The 17,882-nt window shown below is 39.5% G+C and overlaps 1 long non-coding RNA gene across 2 annotated transcripts in view; it reads left to right on the top strand.

Annotated features, from left to right (window-relative positions):
* LOC140718735 (uncharacterized) overlaps positions 1-17,882 on the top strand; it is a 55,544-nt gene that overhangs the window by 15,283 nt on the left and 22,379 nt on the right. Inside the window, exons 1-2 of one of the 2 annotated variants that reach the window (XR_012096772.1) lie at positions 6,222-6,457; positions 6,607-6,764. This is a non-coding gene — a long non-coding RNA (uncharacterized lncRNA). Of the gene's footprint in view, positions 1-6,221; positions 6,458-6,606; positions 6,765-17,882 lie in introns of those variants that run through there. The other variant, XR_012096773.1, reaches the window with a different exon arrangement.

Genomic DNA, 17,882 nt, shown 5'->3' with positions numbered 1-17,882 from the left:
ATCTAGTGATCCCCGCTTATTGCCAGGAAATTTCTGGGAACAGTGTCATTCTGCAAATACATGATGCCTTCATTTCAAATATATAAAACTGAGTTACTATATCTATTAAAAGAGAAGTGCATTTGTCATAAGCACATTTGTCCTTTGTTGATAGAAAAATAACAAAGTCTCCCTAAAGGGTTAAATACCAAGCACTGAATGTGACATAGTGAGAGGGAAGAGGAGAAAGAAAAGGGCAAGTGAAGAGAAGAACAGGGACAATATTGATCAGTAAACCAATAATCAAATATGGGCCTCTTGTAATCTATCACAATAATTTGTAATGATTACAAACCTGTCCCTAACATGATTATTAGTAGTCAGACCACCCATAAATTCAGTCGCTGGTACTGCACCCTTTGTCTTGATACACGATTAATAAAAACAATTGAGCTAAAATAAAAAAAACACACACACATTGCTCTCAGTGTTATTAAACACGTGCTCGCTAGCCAGCTTAGAATTGGAGCGTGTAGCGTAACCTTTGCAAATCATAACAAGCAGATCTATGTGGCTGGAATATTGCTCAATCAGTTCTGAAAGGAATAATCAGATTTGTACGGAAGCTGGCCGAATAGATTGACAGGAAAGTGCACAGAGTGGGGGTTGGGAGGAGAACGATGTATCTCAATGTTTAAATCCAGTTAAATAAATTACCTTTTCAATGGGTTGTACTGTTGTTACAGCTACATGCTTACCGGTAGAAGGTAGGGGCTTAAGACGGTAGACATTTATTTTTTTAATACTGCACAGGAAGGAGAATGGCATGTCTTCAATATAAGAATCCACTGTTGTACAGAAACTGTGTGATATTTGTTAATGACAAAATAAACTGAATAGTGTATTGCTCTGGGAAAATGGGCCCATGTTGGAAAAGCTATTTTCCCGGGCACCTGGTCAAAAATAATGGTGCATTATTATCACAATGTGAACAATACAATATATTGACAGGGAACATTTAAAATTGGCAGATATGTCCCCACTGTGAAACAAGTGCATTTACAATGCCACATAAAGCTCCCATTTACGACATGGTGGGCAGGCTGAGTGGAAGCGCTTGTGTCTGGCCCAGGGGGCTGTGGGCTTGCCTCCCCTCCGAAGGCTGGCCACACACGTTTGGCTGACCCTCCGGTGCAGTACTGAGGTGCTGCCCTGTTTGAGACGTTGTTAAAATTAGACATTAAACCAGCTCCAGCCTAGAATTCCAATTGCACAAGAAAATATCTGCTGATAATGAGACATGCCCTTTTGCCCCTGTTGAAACTTCGGTTTGGCCTCACTTTTAACTTAATATTATTTAATTATTTATGGTTTTATATTGCTATATTTCTTCACTATTCTTGGTTGGTGCGGCTGTAACGAAATCCAATTTCCCTCGGGATCGATAAAGTATGCCTGTCTGTTATTTTTGTACGCAGTTCTGATCGCTGCGATACAGGAAGGATGTGGAGGCTTTGGAAAAGGGGCAGAAGGGGTTTACCAGGATGTTGTCTGGATTAGAGAGTATGAGCTATAAGGAGAGGTTGGACAAACCTGGGTCATTTCCTCTAGAGAAGGGGTTTCCACCCTTTTTTATGCCATGGAAATCTACCGCTAACTGAGGGATCATAGACCTCATGTTGGGAACCCCAGCATTAAAGCATCAGCGGATGAGGGGAGGTTTTACAATTATGAGAAGCGCAGTCAGTCTTTTCCATGGGATAGAAATATCAAAGGCTCGAGAGCATGCATTGAAACTGAGGTGGAAAGTTTAAGAGGGATATACGGGGCAATTTTTATTTTTACACAGGAGGCAGTCGGTGCCTAGCATGGGTGGTGGCGGTAGTAGCAGAAACGATAGTGGGATTTCAGGGGCTTTGAGATGGGCTCATGAATATGCGGAGGATGGAGGGAGATGGATCTTGTGCAGACAGAGGAGATGTAGTTTAATCTGGTATCATGTTCAGTGCAGACATCGTGGGCCAAAGGGCCTGCTCCAGAGCTGAAATGTTCTATGTTCAATCATCTACGCATCATATTGTCTCCTTGTGGTTGTTCTGTTTTGTAACTTCAAAACATTAAACTAATTCAAAGCAAGATGTGGGGAGTCCTAAATACGGGTGTAACTTTGTCTTTTACTCTAAGTGAGGTGTGCACGTGTCACATGGTGACGTATGAAACATATTTTTGCATATAACCTGTAATTAATTATTTAAACAAGAATGCTTAATCAACCAATGTAATGTATCTACAAGATTGCTCAAATGTACCTGAAATACTAAATACACAAACGTGGTAATGGGAATAAGATCAATGTTTTTGCTCATCTTCACTAATCTCATTTGCCTGCCTTGAGCATAGTCTGCTATGCCTATTTAACTGCCTGTCAAAATATCTCTTAAATATAGTGATTTGACCATCTCCTCTGGCAGAGCATTTCAATTATCTGTATAAGAAATACTTGCCCCTCAGACTCCTTTTAAAACTCCCTCCTCTATGTCCTCATTTATCCCTACCATGGGAAAGAATTCTGACTACCTACCCTACCTAAGCCTCTTATAATTTGATGTAACTCTATCACGTCACTCCATCACCTCTTCACTTTAGGGAAAACAAACTCAGCCTTATCCAAACGCTTCCCATAATTAAAGTCCTCCAACCAAGATAATTTCCTGGTGAACTTCCTCTTCACATTGTGCCTATAGTGCAGAGACCGGAACTACACCAAGTTCTCCAAGTGCAGTCTAATCAATGTTTTGGAAAGTTGCAACATAATGTCCCAGCCTTTACATTCTCTGTCCCAAGCTATGAATGCAAGCATGCCATATGCCTTCTTGATTTCTCTATTAAAACATGGCTATGGTGATCATCAGTGCAGTCTGGTCTCTTGGCTCTGCTTACAAGGCTATATTACACTTTGCATCACAGCTTGGATAAGCAAGTGGTTTTCTGGCAAGATAACTTATCTTCGTGCTCAGAGTTTGGCTCTCTGGCATCTAAATGCCAATTAAGAAAATAATATCAGCCAAGAGCCAAATATAAATTATGCTGGTTTTTGCTTCTTTATCTGAACCTGGACAGAGTCTGTGAGTGCACGTGCACACACACACACACACACACACACACACACACACACACACACACACACACACACACACACACACACACACACACACACACACACACACACACACACACACACACACACACACACACACACACACACACCTTGCAAGCTTCTCTTACTTGTCATATTTTTCAGTATATATATGTCGGGATCTTGAATGTTTTGGATCCAAAAGCAAAGCCTTTGATTACCAAGATTTGTTCAAGCCAGACCCAGTTCCAATAATTAAATCAAATTTCACTGCATTTTGTGCAAAGCACTGCAAGGCTATTTTCTTCAGTGAGACCTTGTGTATTTTGAATATTGCTATTGATAATTTGATAGTTTGTATCACGTACATCCTAAAAGTCATATTTCTGTGTATGTTTAATCTGGGGCAATATTACAGACTCTGGACTTGTTCTTCAGCCACTGTGAGATTCCTGAGAGGTCCAAGTACCTGTGGCCACACCAAGCCACATGTATTTTTACTGAGGGCAGCTGGCCTTGTACATTGAATGGTTACTAAGGAGTTCAGGCTGGGCTCACTATTCAGTAACAGCATTTTGAAATGTAACAGCTTAGTTAATATCCCCATTTCCAACAAAGCAAATGAACACGTGGGGTCCACCTTCAATCATCTCCTTAATGTCTGTCGGTATTCATCCTCCTCTAACAATATTTCAGGGAAATATTCCCGCAGATTGACATTTTTCAGCAATTTCTCCAAGTCTACTGGCTTCAGTATTTGAGAAGTTGACTCAAGTTGTGCAGACTTGCAGGGAATGGTGCAGCAGGTATATAAGGACTTTAAATTGAAACTGGGCTTCTGGTTCTGGACATATCAGCATTTACGGCAATGATACGACCTGACTGAGCGAGGTAGGATAACCTGCAGGAAGAAGAAGGCTCAGAAAGCAGCAGAGGGCAGGGTGGTCTTGTGGGAAATTGGACCTCAGCAGGATATCACACCTGCCCGGGTTATTTCTAGAGGGCAGTTTTCCCAGCAAGAATCAATGCATAAAAAGATTATGATTCAATAATAATTTTTCATAATAACCTTTTGCTCATACCTACCTTAATGCTCCACAACTTTAAAAGCAATGTGGATGACTTTAGTTGATGCTGGCATCGGTGTTGGCCTCCCACCGAATCTTCCAGCCAACGAGTAGGACAATTAATGCTACAATTAATCAAATGAGCAAACAGCATGAAAATGGAAAGCTGCTTTCTACTGCACAGGTATGACCACACTTCATGATCCCTGGGTGCATTTTCCAAGGCTGTCCAATTTTGTACCTGCATCTCTTACACCACTAGCATACAAGATATCTCTAAAGTTTAAAGCCAGTTCAAAACTACTTCTGTGTGGAAACATATCGTTAATCTGGATTGTTTTTGAAGTTGTGTAATGTGGCAGCCTTTCTGTTTAACAAAGCTATCCTTACTTTATTCAGTAACTCGTATGGAGTACATTTTTCATCTGCTCTCCAGGGTTTTAATAAACCCTTTGAAGCCTGTAGTGGTGCTCCTTATCACAAGGCATCATTGATACGAGCTAACATTTTCAACCTGTTTCAAACCCTCAAGATCAGGAATTATTAAGGAACTATTAATCATAAATAACCAAATGAAAGCTGCACCAAATTTGTTGAGTTTATGGATTGGGAATGATGTAGGCTTTTGTATTTAGATAATATTGCAGTTGTTCAAGGGATAATCTGTGTTGTTAGCTCAAATACAACCCAAAATAAGAGAGAGAGAGAGTTTTGTATCACACTGCAAAGCTCACATTTCACAACGATTACTCATTTTTTTCATGTTTGTTTCCCAAAAGAAATATTTCAGCAATGCTTTTGAATTACAGTGAAGAATTGGGAGTGATTGGACTCAGGAGGGGAAGACTAGTAAATTCCATTCGCATTTCATAAGCAAGCAGCTCATAACAATAATGACAGTGAGATTGACAGTGTTTGTCAGATCAGTGAGTATGTTGCAGGCAGGGGAGCAAAAGATGGAAGGACAACCTACAGTAAATGTTCATACCTTGGCTCTGAACTGATTCCATTCTACAACCGATTTCAAGAACTCTCCATCTCATGTTTTCAGTTTTATCTATCTAGCTGTTATTTGCACAGTTCGTCTTCTTTTACACATTAGTTCTCAGTCTTTGTGCGTAGATTATCATTGATTCTATTGTATTTCTTCATTTTACTATGAATGCCGGCAAGAAAACGAATCTCAAGGCAGGATATGGTGGCACGGTAGCATAGTGACCAGCACACCGTTTTTCAGTACCAGCGACCCAGGTTCAATTCCTGCTGCTGCCTGTAAGGAGTTTGTACTGTTCTCCCTGTGAACGTGTGGGTTTCCTCCGGATGCTCCGGTTTCCTCCCACAGTCCAAAGACGTACTGTTGATAGGTTAATTGGTGATTGTAAATTGTCACATGACTAGGCTAGGGCTAAATCAGTGGTTGCTGGGTGACATAGCTCAAAGGGCCAGAAGGGCGCAACAAACACGAACAAATATACATACTTCGATAATAATTTTACTTTGTACTTTCAATCTGGCATCCCACAATAATAGGATTAGAATTCCTAATTAATTGAAAGTGTGCATACAAGACAAAATATAAAAATTTCAGATTATTATTCTGAAATTATTTTTATTAACACTTAGTAATGCATCTAACTGTTCATTGCTAGCCAAGCATACAAATTCTTCAGCTGAGCCGCTTTTTGGATTAGCTCCACACTGCATAATATTTATCACGAGGTTCCTATATTCTGTCCTTTTATTTCTGGATGATTGTGGTCCGATAAAGCAGGATGATTTGAAAATATAGGTTTGAGGCCAAAAGCAGAGCACAATTGAATCTTCACTCATGCCACACCTATCCCAGCTTGCAGTGCGCATTGTTGAATCCTGAGGTAATTTGAAAAAAAAATGCACCACCAGGGTCATCAGGATTTAGAAGCAGGTGCACGCACTGGGAATGCTTGACTGCAGGATGTGGTAGATTTCATTCACAGTGGCATGTGTTTTGTTCCTTTTAATCAAGCCCTCTGTCTTAAGGCTTCTGTGGAGCTTGCAATACCATCCTTTCTTACAGCTACAAGCAGCTATTGGTCAAACGTGTGGTAAAACAGACAAGGACTTTCATATCACCCAACTGTCAACACCACTTATTGTGACTATAAACAAGGAACACTGGCTATAATGAGATTTATTCTTTGGTGGTAACTGTTACCGATGTGAAGCAGATCCAAGTACTTAATCATCCTCCTTCGCCCCTTCACAACCGCACCAAAAAAAAGATAATTCCAGGAAGGTAAGTATATTTAAAACCAGCAAGAAGTTAGATTCCGGAATTATATGAGCCGCCCTGTCTCTCAGTACACACTCACTAAGTGTTTTTCACTTACGCCTTCAGCTGACCGCTGGTGATGTAATTTTTGGTTTCTTTAATACCCGTCGCAGGTGCCAATTACAGTGCTGATTCTTAGTGGGAGAGTACACTTTGTGCAAGAGAAGCATCAATTATTTCTGAGCTGAGAGGGAGTTTGGATCATTATGAGAGAATGCAGGAACTCGCAGCAAGGAGAGCACACGGAGAGACGCAATACAAATCCAATAAGGTGTGTATTCATAAAGTGCTGTGTCTGGCTGGCGTGCAAAGGATGAATGCACAGGAGTTGCTTTTTTTTTCCCACTTCCCTCCCCACCAACACCCCACCCCCACCACCCTCTGCTTGGCTTCGACACTGAGGGAACCATCAATTACTCTTATCCTCCTGCACTATCTCATCTAAGTTCATTTTCAAGATGAGGTTTCCTAGTCAGACAGCGAATGTCCAGTCCTCTTCCTGTCCATCAATGGGAGCCCTGCTGCTTCCTTTAGATTGACAGACTGCGTGTAAATCAATAATAAATTATCAAATTGCTGCCAGCACACATCACTGGAAATTTTGCTCCAATTTGTCGGACCAAAAGCAAACACGTATTCCACATAGGATTTGCATATGCAATGCAGTGCAGGGACCGTTTCTGCCGAAGCTTTATTCCGTGCACCGGCTTGCAGGAATTGGATGGCTGTTCTGTATGCAAACAGCCTCCTGGCCTTCTCATCAGGGCAGCGTTCTCAAAGAGTAAACAAGGTTCAATTAGCAAAATTACCAATCAGCTTAACAGACACATCTGCCATTCAGTCACTATATAAAGACCAATCAAAGGGAAGAGGCCATAGGGAAACTGGCAGAATTATTGCCTGGGCAGCAATCAGACTGAAAATAAGGAGTGACAGAAAGGTTAACACTTAACAAGGATGCTGAGAAGTGACCAGGTTTCACAGATGAAGGTCGGGAAAGGGAGGATATATGTTTTATTACACAAATGGCAGTGTAGTGGAAATCATTAGCGAGAAGAAACAAGGCATGCTGCCAAATGATCGCTTACTGCACGCATCACTAGTATGAAAGATCCCTGAATCAAACAAAGTAAACCTCAAAGCAATCATAGAAGAGCATAAAATCACCTGGCAGAAACCTGAAGGAAGCATCTATTGTATTTTAAAAAATATAGAGACAATGGGCATCAATAACAAGATGAAGCAAACTGAGAAATGAAACATCAAACCAGAACACATTTTAATTCTGAAGCAGCAGCCATCAAGCGCATCTCTCCTTCCCCCTATTTTGTATGCATTCAATTTACGCAAAACTTATGTTTTTGTCTTCATCCTGATCGATGACCTTAGAGTTAACCTTATATTGAGCCAAGAAACAAGGAAAAATTCATTGCTGAGTGCAGCTCTTAAAGTCACCACTGCACAGATTTGCTGCAAATACAGGCGCCTCGTACCATGTCTGCAGAGTAACTAATAAGCGTCTGATTGAAGTTTTGACTTCTATTAGTCCAGCCAAGGCCAGAGCTATTTTCTTGGTCTGAATGTCCAGGGTTTAGGCTCGGTCCCTAGAGGGCAGGCAGGAAATACCAATAGATAGAATTAAGAGCTGCTGCCCTGGCTGCCTTCTTCCTCTTATTAATTCAGTGTCTGCATTGCTGATAGTATTATTGTACAGAGGCTGAGAGAGTTCTTATTTTCATGTTTCAGAGCTTGATGAGAAATCAAAACAGAAAACTGGGAGAGAGAGATTATTAAATGATGATGTGTGGAATTAGTATTGTTTCTTTTTGATTCCGGCTTTAGTGGAAGTTAAAAATTCCACTTATCTCTGCTTTATAATATGTGCAAAGATTTGACAAAAATTTGACAAAGATTTTTCTGCGCATTATGTGGACCCTGAATGGATGTGAATGAACAAACAAAAAAATCTATAGAATTCTCTAGATTCAGTCTTGTGGTCACAAAGGATACCAATCTGTGAGCAAGGAACCATGGGATATTGTTCCCAGCAGGTCAATAAAATGACGAATGGGTCTGAGCTCAGCAGCAGTGGAGGGCACAGTCTCTATTCTCTGTTGAAATAGCTGAAAAGACAAATTAATACTGAAGTAGACAATATTGGATTGGACTGTCCAGGAATGCACCAAAATAGACTGGAGTAGATTACTATAACAAGGCTTCTAATCTTCAGTCAGGCAACTGGTCAACGCAGTAAGCATTAAGGTATATACACAGAATCGTGCAAATCCGTGAAAACAATCTACGCCTTGTATTAATGCTAATTAATTGATGGCACTGAAGACATCTTCTTGTTTAAATACTCCAGTAATGTAATTTGCCATGGTGATGGGAGAATTTCATTTGCTGCAGATTATATCCATCTTAAACATCTGATTTCATGCCAATCATCTGTTGGTCTACTTTATCACAATTAGCAAGTACTTTCAGCAAAACCACAAGCCCCAAGTCATTGACCAACATCAACCTTCCCGGTCCCTCACTACATGTTGTGGTATTTAATAGCCGTGGCAATTACTGTAAATGATTTTCATCCAGATGGTTTCCCCCACCCTCTCGTGACCCTGTTGTTTTTTTCTTCTTGAAATCCAACCATTTCCTGCTTTAATCCTGCCTTTGACTTTAAATCCATGGTGTCTATTCATATCCAACAAAAATGTGGAATCGGTCCCAAGACTCACCCTTAATGTAAAGTTGACTTTTTTTTGGTGGAGTCCGGAAAATATTCCTTTAGAGTTCTGCTTGAATTTGTAATGAAATTTAGCGATGCGTATTTTAAAGTATTAGCCAGGTCACCAGAAGCAGCAAACCGAAGCAATCGTCACCATGATTTTGCAGTCAAACAGCATATGGCATTTCTCAGTTCAGCAGCAATATCTATAGACCAGGATCTTTTACTCAAAATTAAATTCTCTATCTCAATCAGATTTTTCCAGCTTCCTTTCCACTTTTGGTAACCAGGTTGACATACTATCACTCAGATATGCCCCGCCCTATGATCCAGATGTTTTCAATAAACTGGATGGCATTTTCTTTAATCTCCCTCTGTCTCTCCCCCTTCCTCTCCACAAGCTATTTTGAACCTATCAGTCCTCTGGTTACAGACCACCTGCGACAAATAGAGTTCCTTGGCTGTAAAGAGCACTTGCTGGATCCACAAATTTATCCATGTGCAATCTCCATTTTATCAAAAAAGTTACACAAATTTCTTATCCAGTCTCAACACTATTGAACTTTATTGCTCCATTTCCACATTTTAATGGTCTGTATAATGTAATTAATTCTAAACCTTTTCAAACATTCACTGGCTCAAGCCTCAGTGGAAATCATATATTACAGGTGTTTATCAAGTATCATCAACATATTGAACTTGTGAACAATAGGTGGAACTTTTGACCTCTGCAAAAATTTTAAAACAGTTATTACTGGATTAGCTGCCTATTACAAGTGCTGCCTGATTTTCTTCTCCATTGATATAAACAAAATGAGAACCGTAAAGACGCTTAACTGTACTAACGGGCTTAACGGGCATGCAATATTTTAGTCATAAATACCTACAGAGTTTTCCATTTCCTCTAATGGCTCAGAAGTAAATACCCTCCAACTGATATTTTCTGGAGTGTCTCCAACATCTGGTTATCCACTCTGCATTTGGCTGCTGAAAACTGGGCACAGAGTTTGAGGTTTAGCCGTTCTGAGGTTTTGAACAAGTTTGCAATCACCTTTTGGGTGTTTTCTCTTTATCATATGTAAGACTAGATCTTCTCACTGCCAATTTGAGTCGACAGCTACTTTCATGAGGTGTACCCCTAGATGCTTTATGCATTCTGCACCATTGTCCAGAGTTATTTCATTTATCCTGTCTATTTCCCTTTCCTAAGCTCAATCTATTGCTTTAGTCCACCTTCAGTTTGACTACCACTCACCTGCAGTAACTTCCCGTCAATTTATCCAGGACTCCATACTTTGCCCATTCTGTACAGCTTGAAAGCCTTCTGAATCTTCTTGTTTTTTTTAAAGAAACGGTTCAAACCTTCCTATCTATTTATGCATACCAAAAGCAGAAACACAGTCACCACCAGCATATTTGAGGCCCCTTTTGACGTGGGTGGTGATCTTACCATGTCAGGGAATTGAGTTTTTAAAAAATGGAAAGCTGGCCACACAAATTTGCCTTTCAGCTCCTCCAGGGAATAAAATGTGCCCTCTCTACATATTATGGCCTCAATTGAAAATTGGGGAGGGGATGAGAAAACATCTTTGACTCTTTGAGTTGTTCAGGTTTATTGATTCACAGCTTTGGACGTCAGCACCAAGACCAGGACCAATTTATATGTGGGTAAAGACAGCAGATTTAATTCCCCTAAAGATATCATCATCACTATTTCACAAAAGGAGTTGGATGCATTTACAACAAATGAGTAGTTATCCAGTCACTGTTATTGATACTACCTTTACTTTCAGATTATTTAATTGAATTTAAATTTGCCAGGTAGAGATTGAAATCATGTACCATTTGAAATCACGACTGCAAATCTGATGGTTTAACTATGATAATCTCATGATAGTGAATGCAGTGCTTCCAAGGATGATGGAAGCAAATTCAGCAATCTACATCAGACGAATTGGACATATACTGTAGTTAAGAAACAAAGAAAAATTCAAGACTATAGGGAAAGACTGGGGACATAGGTGGCCCAGATACAATGTGAGGATAGTCTGTTTGTGTACTTGAGTAACACAAGCAAAATGTAATTATTTGTGTACTGATTCATTTTGAGGCCAGTTCCTCCCCTGATGGCTCTCTAAAATGGCACATGCACTTCCCCTTGTGCGTTTGGGTATGCAAAACCTTGCCCAGATTATGCAGATCCATTTTACTTATGCTCTGGCTTTGCCAAATTATGATAATCTTGGAAGCAGTTTTGTGCTTTCTCACCTTTTAGAGCAGGAGTTCCCAACCTGGGGTCAATGGACCCCTCACTTAATGTTATTGGTCCATGGCAGTAAAAGGGTTGGGATCCCTTGGTTTACAGCTCAATGACTAATGATTAAATATAATTTTCCAAGTTGAATCACATGCATCAGTTTGTGTTAGCAGTCAGCTAAAATGTATTAATATTTTACTTTATCTACATACGATATGTTTTATATAAAAATATTCAGCATACCTGCAGTATTTAGTATTTATTTCTGGTACAGATTTTTGTTTGGTTTTATTGAAGGAGTGCTTAAAAATACTAAATTGCATTTTTTTCTGAGTGGCTTTAGAAAATCACAAGTATGCAATCTGATTATTGAAGCTTTTAAACCTCACAAATGCAAAACGCCTTCTCAGATTTAGGCAGCGTCACTAATATCTCATGCAGCTTTGGCCAACTGCCTCAGGTTTGATGTCCACTGCCAACCTCAAAGAAAGCTCCCCGTGAAAATCTATTGATCTCTGTGGCTTAGACTTCCCTTGTCCAGATGTCAGTTTCTGTCAGGCATCACTTCAAGGAGATTCCTGGCATCCGGCAACTGTGATTACATTAACCTGGCTGAGCAGCCAATTACAATGAGGGAGTCTCACAGATGGGAAACCATGAAGTATAAAGCATCCTTTTCCCGTAACAGAGTGGAACATTTTCAAGTGATTTTACAATTTTTTTTGTGAATTTGCTGATTTCATTATCACATTGAAGTAGTATACAAAGCAAGATGGCGGGACACTTTTAGGAACAACTTCTTCCCCTCTGCCATCAGATTTCTAAACAGACAATGAATCATACCATGACATCTACCTTACTAGTTTTTGGATCTCTTTCTGCACTGCTTATTTAACTTTAAAAAAATATATTTATTATTGTAATTTGTAGCATTTTTCATATAGCACTTTACTGCTGATGCAAAACACCAAATTTCACGACTTATGCCAGAGATATTAAGATTGATTCTGATTCTGAGGAGAATTTAAACTATGGATTTCTGCATTAAATATCGCATTGCCAAAAGTACCAAAGCTTGTCTCAGTTTCTGGTGCAATAAGGGTGACCATTAACTGTTCTGACATTGTTACAGCGACAAAATCCAGGGCACACTCATGGGTGATGGGATTAGAACAACTTTTGTATTATTCTGTCACTCCACATAACTGCTGCCAAAATCACCCTCTCACCCTTTGCTCACAGTGAAGGGGTTAGTTATTATGTTTCTAAACTAACTTAAGTGCATCACACTTTTTAAAAAAAAACTTCAGAGGCTGTCTTTTGAAACCCAATTTTTTTCAATGCTTCTGTCTAGTTGACTTATTCTGCCTGTAAATATTTACAGCAAAATAGAGTTGTACATCACTACAGGCCAGCAATAAAGAAAGAAGCTCCTCTGGGATAGATCCTTCACTGCAACCTCCATCAAGAAAGGCATATCTCATTATGTAACCCTGATAGTACAGCAGTCACTTGCAAGCCCGGCATTTTATCTATTGTGGCATTATAAACCTTGGCAAAAACTCCAGAGCATTCCTAAGTGCTCCACTGATAAAACCATTCCTCAGATTTATACAGTATGTTATATCAAAAGAGAAGCCACCAAGAACATGGAAGGAGTGCAAGCAGATTGGCTGGTTGAGCTGGGCAAACAATGAGGCAGCAGGACTTGGTTGAGAATTAATAAAATGCCAATTTTGATACTCCTCCCATTACACAAACCTTATTTCTTCATTTGGTACATCTCTGTGGTGGCATAGAAATTAACTCTGCCCTAAGCTAGGTACCTTCTAATTGAACAAATGCTGGTGGTTGTGTGTTGTGTCTGACCATGACAGAAAATTTGTGCGGGAGAGTTCTTAAAATGGAAAAGCTACTGCAGTGGGGCAATTCCACACTCTTGACCTCAGAAGTCCGGGGTGAATGGTACAAACGTAGCCATATGTAAAACATGCGCTGTATTGGCCAAACATCTTGGAGGACTAAGTCTCCGTCAGATTCAAATGACTCACAGTAAAAATTATTTTACCATTATGTGTTTATCCATTTTATGGAGAAATTTGTGGCCAGAGAAAATCAGATACACTCTAGAATTTAGATCATTATTATTGGCTGGTGCTCATGATATTTACATGTTCAAGTATTTAAGAGAAAAACAAGTTTGAATTATCAAATTTAGGGATTCATTTTAAGAATTCATCTGTGAATTCAGCAAAAACGACCAATGATGATTGCATTTCTGGATTGATATAAAAACTTTGAGACTTATTGAAGGGTTCTTTTTGTGGGTGAATTCCAGTTGGCTGCTAGTTTGTTATCTGGAACAAAATCTTTTTAGAAAGTGTGTATCAAAAACATTCTTTTCAGAAATTTTGTGTGCACGTGTGTCTGTTTTGCTAAATTATAATGAAAAACACACAGTTCCCTGGTATTGTAGCACAAATCCAGGGCACTTTCTCTAGCTGGGTTATTCCTCCGAGATGTGCCGTGAACTTTCGGGGTGATGTTATGTGACCTCAAGTAGTGATTGAAGAGTTTATAGTCACAGTGAATATTATAAGAAAATGTTACAAGTGAGGCTCAGAACTGATGCATTAAATAAGAAGCTTGGTCATTCAATGAAAAACGTGTGCTTTGAACATTTTTCAAGTGAGGAAGAGAATTCTTTCATTTACCTTTCCTTATTCTGTGTTAGCTCCTGTTGTCCTTTGCGTAAAGCTTTTAAAAAATTCCAAATAGCGCTCCCTGTGAATTTACAATGTAAAATATAAACATGGTGAAAATAGCCCTTTTGTTTATTTAAGCTGCTTATCGTACTTTTCACTATACAATACCTCTAAATACATGAAGTGCAAAGTAAGATAGGCATCAGCGCAAGTTTCCAAGTATGGAACTCCCTTTCCACATCCGTCCTGTGCTGACCTTTCAGAGATATAGCGATTCAGTCTTGGGGAGAGAGGCCTGCCACCCACACTCACCTCTGAGAGATGTCAGCATTACAAACTCAGTTGGTAAAGTCCTGCTCCTTTTAGATATTCTTGGAAACTAGTGTCCTTGGGAGCCAAATGATAGCACCCTGGCTCCTTGCTCAATGCATTTAATGTACATGGGGGACTCGTACAATCCCTGTTAACAAAATCTACTGAAAATCGGAATCAGCTTTATTGCCACTGGCTTGTGAAATTTGTTAAGAATCATATACTAAGTACAACACTTCACATCAACTTCACCATGTATCAAAACCTTTGAGTGTCCTTGATATTCAGAAATATATAATGATTACTAAGCATAAAATGTAGAGCTTACTACATTTTGTAAATTATGCATGTTCTGTTCATCTTGATTGGGATTGTCATTTTATTATTAATTACTAGAACTCATTGCTTAATTGTAAATCCACAGCTTTGTTAATTATGTATTATCGCATTGTTAGGCAATTAGCTTTTGTCAACAGGCTGGCCATTTTTAGCTTGTTTGTACATTTCATTTAGTTGCTAGTAGATAGGAGCACTTGTTAGAAGTCGTAGGAATTTCAATCAATATTTGAATCTGCCTTTCGTAAGAATGTCGAGAAGTACTGTCTTTACACCGACTCCTTGTGTACTGCAACATGTTGGTGAATAATAAAACCACCTTCAACTACAGCTGTGCTGGGACTAGAGTTATTTATCTGTCTAGCTCAAGAAAACATGGACTACTCTTGAGTGAGGGTTGAAGAATGCATAAAACAAAACAAATCATATGAAAATGTAATAAAATCAAAGAAATAATTGAAAATGTTATTGTAATCACAAACTGTCCTCATTCTTTTACTACCCACCTAAAGGAGAAGTCATTTACAGTAACCAATTAACCTGCTAACCAGCATATTTTGATGATTTGCTGGGATGCTTTCCTTCAGAAAAGTTGGTTGAGTTAATGGAGACCTTCAATGTTGAGTTTGACAGAGATATCATAAGATGTTCCACCTATGGGAATTACCTCACCGAGGGTTTGCTAAATCAATAAGTCCAATAGGGGATTCATGCAATGCTTCTCTCCTGAGAGAATGGCTAGCAGATGAAACTCACCACAAGAACTTTCCTCATAAATGCATAATCAGGAAAGAAATCAAAGGGTATATTGATGGGGTTACAGCATGCAGGGCTGTGCAAAGTGTAAACATCAGCTTGGATATGTTAGGTTGAATTGCCTCCTCTGTGTTTAAAATGCTTGGTCTTCAAAGTTCAAAGTAAATTTATTATCAAAGTATGTATATGTCACCATATACTATCCCAAGATTCATTTTCTTGCGGGCAGTCACAACAAATTCAAAGAAACATAATAGAATTAATGAAAAACTACAGACAACAAAGTTGTACAAACAACCAATGTGCAAAAGACAACAAATTGTGCAAAAACAGAAATAAAAAGGAAACTAGTAGTCAAAAATACTAGTTGAAAGTACAAAATAAGTAAGTAATAAATATTGAGTACATGAGCTTTAGAATCCTTGAAAGTGAGTCCATAGGTTGTAAAATCAGTTCAGTGTTGGGGTGAGTGAAGTTATCTGCTCTGGCTCAGGAATCTGATGGCTGAGGGGCAATAACTGTTCTAAGCATGGTGTTGTGGGACCTAAGGCTCCTGAACCACCTGCCATAGAAATAATTAACAGAGTATAATAATTATTGAGGTGGAGGAAGATTGTTTAATATTTTAAGATGATTGCTGATGACATTATTGTTTATTGTATTATTGTAGAGTATTGGGAAGCTTTTAAAAATCTACAGAGAGCAACTAAAAGAATCATTAGGAGGGAAAAGATGGAATATGAAAGCAGGCTAGCAAACAATATCAAAGTGATAGTAAAAGCTTTTTCAAGTATGTAAAAACTAAAAGAGAGATGAGAGTGGACCAAGAAATGACTGTGGACCTCAGAAAGGGGAAGTCGAGGGAGCACAAACCAGTCCTCTTCGATCAGTAGTGGAAAGGGTAGCAGTTTCAAGTTCCAGCTGTCAACATCTCTGAGGATCTATCCTGGGCCCAACATATTGATGTAATTACAAAGTGGCTATATTGTCTCCAAAGGATCTCTCAAATTTCTACAGATGTACAGTGGAGAGCATTCTAACTGGCTGCATCACTGTCTGGTATGGAGGGACCACTGCATTGGATCAGAAAAAGCTGCAGCAAGTTGTAAACTCAGCTGGCTTCATCATGGGCATTTAGCATCCAGGGCACCTTCAAAATGCAAAGCTTCCATCTTTAAGCACCCTCATCACCCAGGACATTTCCTTTCCTCATTCCTACCATCAAAGACACACACTCAACATTTCAAGAACAGCTTCTTGCCCCGTGCCATCATATTTTTGAAGGGACAATGAACCCATGAACACTACCTCAGCATTTCCCCCTCTCTTTCTGCACTATTTTACAGTATTTAATTTTCTATTTTACATACATTTCTTATTGCAATTTATAGTTATGAATTGCAATGTACTGCTGCCACAAAACCACAAATTTCATGACGTATGCCAATTCTCAATGCAATTTAAAACTGTTATTTTCTCACTTTTCTTGTTCTAATGAAGGACCTTCTCTTTTTACAGATGCTACCTGACCTGCTGAGTGTTAGTAACATTTCTTTTTTTTATATTGCAGTAATTTGAGGAATATAGAGTAGATGAGGATGAATTCATGGATTTGGAATTTCAGGGGGCTCTTGATAAAGTAAATCACAAACACAAGAAAGTCTGCAGATGCTGGAAATGCAAAGGGCATACACTAAATCCTGGAGGAACTCAGCAGGTTAGGCAGCTTCTATAGAAAAGAGTAAACAGTCGATGTATTGGTCTGAGACCCTTCATCAGGACTGAAAAGAAAGGAGTGAGATGCCTGAATTAAAAGGTGGGGAGAGGGGAAAGAGGCTAGCTGGAAGGTGATAGGAGAAGCCAGGTGGGTGAGAAAGGTCAAGGGCTGGAGAAGAAAGAATCTGACAGGAGAGGAGAGTGGATAATAGGAGAAAGGGAAGGAGGAGGGGATCCAGGAAGAAGTAATGGGTAGGTGAGAAGAAGTAGAAGGTCAGAGTGGTAAATAGAAGTGGGGGGGGGGCAGAAGGATAAACTGTGTTCACTGGAAGGAGAAATCGATATTCATACCATCAAATTGGTGGGTGTGAGATGGAATAAAAGGTGTTGCTCCTTCACCCTGAGGGTTGCCTCATCTTGGCACAAGAGGAAGCCAGAGATCAACACGTTGGAGTGGGAATTAAAATGTTTGGCCACCGCAAAGTCCCACTTGTGGCAGATGGTGCTGGGGTGCAGGTGCTTCCCCAATTTATGATGGTTCTCACCAATGTACAGGAGGCTGCATTGGGACCGCCAGAC

Source organism: Hemitrygon akajei, chromosome 30 (assembly GCF_048418815.1).
Source record: "Hemitrygon akajei chromosome 30, sHemAka1.3, whole genome shotgun sequence".
NCBI lineage: Eukaryota > Metazoa > Chordata > Chondrichthyes > Myliobatiformes > Dasyatidae > Hemitrygon > Hemitrygon akajei.
This window is presented reverse-complemented; position numbering and strand designations above follow the sequence as displayed.